Source organism: Pipistrellus kuhlii, unplaced genomic scaffold, assembly GCF_014108245.1.
Source record: "Pipistrellus kuhlii isolate mPipKuh1 unplaced genomic scaffold, mPipKuh1.p scaffold_m20_p_2, whole genome shotgun sequence".
Classification (NCBI taxonomy): domain Eukaryota; kingdom Metazoa; phylum Chordata; class Mammalia; order Chiroptera; family Vespertilionidae; genus Pipistrellus; species Pipistrellus kuhlii.
Window position 1 is genome coordinate 78,815,804 of NW_023425515.1, and position 9,028 is coordinate 78,824,831.

The window sequence follows — 9,028 nt, forward strand, 5'->3', positions numbered from 1 at the left end:
GAGATGAAAGAGACCAAATACTAGTATGCGGAAAGAGAAGCTCAAAAGAGAGAAGCGGCCTCAGCAGAAATGTATCACACTGCCTGAACGTGCACTGTAGACAGAGAGGCTATAAAAGCGAAGAGGAGAGCAAGACAACAAAAGTATGAATACAGGAAGGACAGCTTATCTGGATTCACCTGCAAAACTACAAGACCCGGGTAATAACATCACTGGATGTTGTGTAAGTACAGTGTATTCTCTTCTTTATTTTGCTTTATTGGTTAAGGTATTACATGTGTCTTATCCCCCCAATGTCCCGCTACCCCCACTCGTGCCCTCACCCTTCTTATATCTGTGTCCATTGGTTATGCTTATATGCATGCATCAAGTCCTTTGGCTGATCTGTCTCCCTTCCCCTACCTTCCTCTGCCCTCCGTCTGAGGTTCGACAGTCTGATCAATGCTTCTCTGATTCTGGATCTCTTTCTGTACATCAGTTTATGTTGTGAAATCATGTGACATTTTTCTTTCTCTGACTGACTTATTTTGCTTAGCATAATGCTCTCCAGTTCCATTCATGCTATTGCAAATGGTAAGAATTCCTTTCTTTTTACAGAAGCCTAGTATTCATTGTGTAGATATATCATAGTTTTCTAACCCACTCATCTGCTGATGGGCACTTAGGTTGTTTCCAAATCTTAGCTATGGTAAGTTGTGCTGTTATGAACATAGGGATGCATATATCCTTCCTGACTGGTGTTTCTGGTTTCTTGGGATACATTCCTAGAAGTGGGATCACTGGGTCAAATGGGAATTCCATTTTTAGTTTTTTGAGAAAATTCTATACTGTTCTCCACAGTGACTGCACCAGTATGCATTCCACCAGCTGTGCAAAGGGTTCTTTTTTCTCCCCATCATCTTCAGCACTTGTTATTTGTTGATTTGTTGATGATAGCCATTCTGACAGGTGTGAGATGGGAAAGCTACAGGACATTGGAAAAAAAGAGATAGAGGAAGACATAAACAGATGGAAGAACATAACATGTTCATGGATTGGTAGAATCAACACCACTAAAAAGTCCATACTACCCAAAGCAACCTATAGATTCAATGCACTTCCCATTAGAATACCAATGGCATATTTTATAGACCTAGAACAAATTCTGCAAAAATTTATCTGGAATAAAAAAAGACCTCAAATCGCTGCAGCAACACTGAAAAAGAAGTACGAAGTAGCAGGGATCTCAATACCAGAAATCAAGCTATATTACAAAGCCACTGTTCTCAAAACAACCTGGTATTGGCACAAGAACAGACATTTAGACCATGGAACAGAATAGAGAACCTAGAAATTGATCCAAACCACTATGTTCAATTAATATTTGACAAAGGAGCTAAGAACAAACAATGGAGTCAAGACAGTCTCTTCAATAAATGGTGTTAGGAAATTGGACAGATACATGCAAAAAAAAATAGACCACCAACTTACACTGTACACAAAAATAAACTCAATATGGATAAAGGACTTTACTGTCAGATGGAAAACCATAAAAATCTTATAGGAATACACAGGCAGTGAAATCTCAAACATATGCTGAAGCAATATCTTTACCAATACAGCTTCCTAGGGCAATGGAAAATAAAGAGAAAATAAACAAATGGGACTACATCAAAATAAAAAGCTTCTGTACTGCAAAAGAAACCATCAACAAAACAATAAGCAAGCCCACTGCCTGGGAGAACATATTTGCACAGTTATCTCTGATAAGGGTTTAATCTCCAACATTCACAGAAAACTCATACAACTTAACAAAAGGAAGATAAACAACCTACTCAAAAAATGGGCAAAGGACCTAAAATAGTTTTCCAAAAGAAGACATTCAGAAAGCCAAGAGATATATGAAAACATGCTCAAAGTCACTGATCATCCATAAGATCCAAATCAAAACGACAATGAAGTACAATATATCATCAATTCCCTGGGCACTCATTTGCAGATACAGTAGCAAACAGTTCAGTAGAAGACAGTTTCTCAAGAGCTGAAGTGACATGTTAATAGAATCATCTATGATTAGGTAATATAAACTCTCATTGTGAAGTAGGCTTCATATTCAAAGCTAAAGTCATACTTGTCTTAACTATTCAATAAAAGTCAGTTAGTTAATAGTTTATCTTTAGTATATAATTATGTCACTTTAAAGCAACTTTTATTTGTTTTACAAGATCAAATAAAGTAAGTACTTTACAAAAATATGTCTAATAAGGTGTTTTCTCATTAATACTCTTGCCATTAAGATGCAGTTGTCACATTTTCCTGCAGGATGCTGAATGTTCAGGTGTATCAGTGTGCACATAACCAGCAGTATGGAATATGTGTATTTCTGAAAATTTTAAGGGATATATGTTGAGTTAGAGCTGCTCAATATTACCAAAAGTTCAGTGGGAAAAATATATTATCTAGTATCTTCAGCTCTTGGCATTATATTCCCCAGAGAAGGTCCTTGTTTGGATTATTTGCCGATTCACTTTTAATGACTCATCACGTCATTAGTATATCATGGAAAACATCCCTATAAAATGTTTTATATTTACTATAAAGTCTGTTTTTGATAGAACATTATTTTTGACATTACACAAGTCTTATTTATGTGAAACATTTTTCTCAGTTCCTGGAAAATTACTGAGCAACTAGTTTGATTTTATCTTGTGGACAATTAAATAAAATAACTTATTGTTTCCCACTTGCGTTCTAGAGAACTTTTAGAGGCAAAATTGTAGTCATCTAGTTCAAGTTCACCAAATCTCTTTTTTAAACAATATGTTTTTATTTATTTGTGAAAGAAAGTGGAAGGGGAAGGGGAAGAGAAAGAGAAGGAGAGAGGGAGAGAAATATTGATGTGTAAGAGAAACACAATTGGCTGCTTCCTGCAAGCTCTCTACAGGGATCAAGGCCATAACCCAGTCATGTGCTTTGACTGGGGACCATGCTCAATCAATTGAACCACACTGGTCAGGGAAAATTGATCAGATCTTAAAGCTTCCATTTCATGTAATAACCTCACCTCTGGCTTCATTTTTTATACCATAATTTTTCTTTCATATAGTTTTTCCTCATTTTTTCATTGTTGGAAGCTCTAATTCTTTCAGAGCAAGGTTTGAAACAGATGATACTGATAGATGGTTACTGAATTTGAGATAGATCCTCGCATCTTACTTATAGGCCTCCTGGTGCAGAAAAAAGCCAGGGTTAGCAATTTGAAAAAGGTCAGTTCTACAAGCATTCTAGTTGTTTTCACTGATGGCAATTTATTTCTGCTGTTGCTGCTCCTTGTTGCTGTCACTCGGACGCCACTAACACCTTATCACTGTGGCTTTCTTGTTAGATTACTATATTACTTGCATTTTTGGAACAGATTTTGTTGCTTTCTGGAGATTTATTTCTCACTGAAGCAAAATGTTTGTGTGTTCTGATTAGAGGCCTCCTTCATTTCATAAGCATTTGCTGGTGAAATACCTATAGAAAAAAATGCTTCTTTGCCCCTCCTCACATTATATTTAAATACTTCCAATGCCACTTAAATTCACAAAAGAGATGAGAATTTAACTGAAGAAAGTGAAAAAAAATCTGGAGCTTATAGAACAGGTTACTGGGGGAAAATAAGATAATATATTGCAGTAAAATATATTAAGTGAAATTTTCCATTATAAATTAAATTAGTAGTAATGAGTTTAGGTATAGATTATTCAGCAGAAAGAAAAGTTTTACTTAGTGGTAATAGATTTAATAGCACAATTACTCTGAGGACCAAACAAGATTAGACTGCCAAAGTATTAAAAAAATAAAATAAAAGAAAGAAAGAAAAGAGAAGAAAAGAAAAGAAAAAGCAGAATTCCAATGTTTTCAAATGTGCCCTATATAATCCCCTTAGGATTCTAAGAAAGCATGTACATATGTGTCTCCAGTTTGGGTCTCACCCTGACACTCTAGCTTCTAATTTCTAACTACACAACCTTTTGCTGTCAAAAAGTGCCTGACATTCAAGTGCTTTTCCTCTGAGGAGGCAGCACTCTACAGTTTTGGGGGGATTCTTCTAGTTGCTTACTATGGATGATAGAATTGAATAAATCACAAACATACATTTGAGATAATAGTCCCAATGACTTCAGAAGACTCAGATTTATATCTTTCATCCAAGTTTCTCTCCCATGCCTTTTACTCTCCTTTGGGACAGAGACACTGCTTTTGTGATTGGCCATTAAAAAGCAGGAGATAGAATTGTTGTAATTTTGTTAAAAGGCCTAAGGAAGCAACTTTGATTTGCACTCTGATAAATGCAGACCATTTCATTTAATTTCTTCTCTCTCTTTTTTAAATCCTCACCCGAGGATATTTTTCCATTGACTTTTTAGAGAGATTATAAGTGAGAGGGAAAGACAGAGAGAAATATTGATGAGAGAGAAACAAATCTATCTGTTTCCCCCTCCAAGAGCCCAACCAGGGCCCAGATGGGGAGGGGCCTGCAACCGAGGTATGTGCCCTTGACTGGAATCAAACCTAGGACTCTTCAGTCTGCAGGCTGATACTCTATCCACTGAGAAAAACCATTTCATTTCTTATATGAAGTCACAATCACTGATAGAAAAATACAGATAAATAGGGCTTGATTTAGGGTCTACAAGCTGGGCATGAATGTAAGTTTCACATTTTAAGATATCTTTGTATACTAAAATGAGGTAAAAGGGCATAAGTGGGGGAGATGGGGGAATAGGGGACTAAGGACACATATGTAATAACTTAATCAATAAAGAAATTTTTTTAAAAAAAGTGCTTGGGACTCTGAGGGTTTGTAAGTGCATGAAATGGGAGGCAACGCCATGGGAAAGAGGAAGAGGCGCTCTCCTGCCTCCACCCTCTCCAGTCCCTGGCAGAACCTACCAGGAGATAGAATTGAGGGTCTAATAGAGGAACCTCTCAAAGAGCTTTTCCAGGGTGGAAAAAGGCCAAGACAAAACCATGGAGTATGAGTAAAACCTCATCTCTTCCCAAATGCATAGCCAAGAAATAGATACAGCAGCTCATCTGACCCTTCCCTGAGTTTATCCTCCTGTATCTAAGAGGCAGATATATTAAAAGAAAAAAGAACAGCAGAGGCAGAAATATTAAAGGAAACTCTAAAAGCAGGACAGATGTTACAACCCTCCTTGGTATGATTGAAAATAGGGTAAGAGACAATAAGAACAAGTAACAGGGGAGGAGTATATTAGGAAATCTGAGAGGGTACCTGATTTATTGGTTTTCTCTGGGGACAATTCATCTTTATTAATTCAATAAATATTGAGAAAATACTGTATGCCAGGCACTTCTGTAGGTACACCAAAAGGGTGGGGGGAAACAGCTGAAGTTCTTCATCTGGTGTAACTTATATTTCAGTATAGGAGGTAGACAATTCTACCTAATAAAGAGGGAATATGCTAGGTGACCATCACACTTTCACAAATATGGCAGCACCCACAGCCAAAAATGAGGGAATATGCTAATTGACTGCCATGCTTGAAAAGATGGCGGCTCCCACAGCCACAAGATGGTGGCACTCAGTCCCCTCAGCCCTGCCCATGCAACAGGCACGTGGCACAGCCGAGCCCACCCCAGGCAGGTGCAGCTGCTCTGCATGCCTGCCTCTGAAGTCCCCCAGTCCACTCAGTCCCCCAGCCACCCAGGGTGCAGGCAAGCCTTGGATGTTGGCTGCCTAGCTGCTCTGGGCAGCCCAAGACTCAGGTAACCAGGGTCAGCTGAGGCTTGCACTGCTGGCAGTGGCAGCAGCAGACCCTGATTGCTGGGTCGCCTCCCACCCCTGAGGGCTCCCAGACTGTGAGAGGGGGCAGGCTGAGGTGAGGGACTTTTCATGCACTGGGCCTCTAGTCTATCTATATCTATATCTCCATCTCCATCTCCATCTCCATCTCCATCTATATCTATATCTGTATCTGTATCTGTATCTGTATCTGTATCTGTATCTGTATCTATCTGTATCTATATCATCTATATCTATATCTATATCTATATCTATATCTATATCTATATCTATATCTATCTATATCATTTATCTATATATCTATATCTATCTATATCTAAAGCTAATATGCTAAGTATCTGACCATCCTACTGGTTGCTGTGACACACACTGACCACCACGGGGCAGACACTCAATGTAGGAGCTGCTGTGATGCACACTGGCCATTTAGAGAGAAATAGCACTGCAGACCTGGCACTCACAAAGCAACACTCAACTTCCCCCAAGTGGGACACAGGCCCTGCCACCACCCCAGAGTGACATCCCACAAATTGCAACCAATGCTGCCAAGACCCTATGGTGCAAAATGTGGCCCACAGCTCAGCCCAGCCTGGAAATGGTAGTTGTGGGTATTGAGTAATGGCATCTCGTAGCAATGCTCAGCTTCCTCTCCCTAGTGACAACTAGCCTGCTTGCAGTTTCTTCAGCCCAGGAATGCAACTTGCTTTATAGCCAGGTGCAAACATTTCATACTGTAATCAAATGCTTGTGAAGTGTTTTCCCCTGCCTTATCTCATTTGATCCTCACAGAAGCCCTGGAGTTGGTAGATAGGAGATGCAGTGGAATCTATTTTCTTTTCATTAGCCAGAAAATGGTGATTTAAGAAGTTTAGTAACTTGACCCGACTGAAAAGAAGTAAGAAATGGTGGACCTTGAAAATGACTTCAGGTTTTCTCACTATGCAGAATATAGTCAAACACTGCTGTAGTTAAATATTTTACCCTTTGTTATCTCTGTGTGATCTTCAATAATAATCTGCTTCATGTTGATATTTACTGCTGTGTTGATGACAACTAACTGAAAGAGAAGTTGGGGTGCTTCACTGGGCTGGGAAATGTTTAACTAAATCAGAAAGCCATTCTAATTATGCAACTTTGTTCTATATATATTAGAGGCCCAGTGCATGGATTGGTACACCAGTAGGGTCCCTTGGCCTGGCCTGTGCCCTCTTGTAATCTTGGACCCCTTTGGGGATGTAGAACTGCCAGTTTCAGCCCAATGCCTACAGGCCAACATCCACTAGAAAGTAGTAGTGAGCGAAGTGTCAGGCAGGTGTGGAGGAGCCCAAGCCTGAGCCAGGAGCCACGCCACTCCTACTCATACAGCCCTGCTACACCTGCTGGCACTGCTGCTCCATAATGCTGCTGCAGAGGCAGGAGAGGCTTGTACTGCCACAGCTGTGCTCGCCAGCTGTGAGCCCAGTGTGTGGTGCCCCTGCATTGAGTGTCTGCCCCTTGGTGGTCAGTGTGTGTCATAGTGACTGGTCAAATGGTCAACTGGTTAAACAGTAGACCTGTTGCTTAGGGTTTTATACATATAAAAGTTTAAGTTGACTGGCGCATATGTGATACATATAAAGCTCTCACTGGTGCCAATTGCACATGTGTGTTTCGATCTGTCATTGTCAATCATGAATTCATTATAGAGAAAGGGCAAATAGTCATATTAAAGTATTTCCTCTGATTAATTTCCTTTCAATGTGCACAAATTCTTGCACTGGGCCTCTAGTACAAAAAATAAATGTATCAATGGTGATGTGTTATGAAGAAAAAATAGATTGTAGATAGAAAGTGATTCAGTGGAGTGGGTGTGGAAAGGAAGTCTGAGAAAGTAACTTTTGAACAGAATCTTGAATTCAAAGAGGGACCAAACCTTGGGGATAAGTGGGGAAAGAATTGTCCAATCAGGGAGCACACATCTGCAGGGCCCTTCAGTAATGGCCAAGCACAGTCTTGTTTTTCTCCTGTGGAATCATGTATGCCATATAGGTGAGAAAAGAAAGAAACGTGAGGACCCTGCACTCACATGTACTAGTATTCGTATAGAATGCCATTATTAAAAATACAGCCAAATCTGTTTTAAAAATAAACTTTCTTGAAAGATAATTACCCAGGTTGCCATCATATCTCTCTAGTCAGCCTTTTATGTATTGTATTTCCAAATGTATGAAGGTATAACACAATTAACAGAAAGATGCGGGAACAGGAAAGGGGGGAAAAAAACAAAAAACTATAACATTATGTAATATTTGTGACTGAGTATTCCCAGTTTCAAATTCTGAATAAACTTCCATTTCTAAATAAAAACTTCACATATATCAAAAGTAACTTTCAAATAACATTTTCATGAACATCAGTTTTCTTAGTTGATCCTGAAGAACAGAGCCATGACCTGATTATATCTCAGTGACAGTGAACCTTCGGAGCTAGGTCACACTGTATATATTACATAAAATGATTTAAAATGCAATTGCAGAAATCCAGAATTTATTACTGTAATTCACTCATCTGGTTTTTTCATCCACGTATAAGTTTAAGTAGTGTAACAGGATTATCTGCAGGGGGTAGTTCTTATATAACTGTTTGCAGAGTGCATGCCCATGGGTAGGAAGATAAAACCAAGCAACAGATGTCCCTTATAGAAAAACTGGTGGCCCTGTCTCTTTCAGGCCCGAGTTACAGGGTCACCACATTCCTACAAACCGAAATCCATCAGTCAGACTGAGTTCCACCACATTTCCATGATGTGGGAAAAAATTCTCAAGAGACTTGTAGATGAAGCCATCAAGATTATGTTCCACCTGTGACCATAGCCAAGCAAAACCTGCCCATTTTATCCCATGGTACATCGAGTGACAGTTCTCATCACTTGATTTTGGCTGCTTTGTTCTGCCTTTTAAACTTCATTCTAAAGCTGGATTTTTTTTTTCAAGACCATATAGCCTCAAACACCAAGTGAATCCAAATAATAAGAAGTTCACTGAAAAGAATCTAAGTCTATTTCACATGCATAATTCACATTTGTAATGCTTCATTCAGGTGGCTTATTGAATTCTTCTCTTAAAAATAATAGGGATTTTGTTTGTGTATGCCTTGACACATGGATTTATCATACAGTCTATGAATACTCTGGATATGAATGATTATCTAAAATTAACAAAATGTATTCTAAAAGATATAATTAAGTATTAGGGA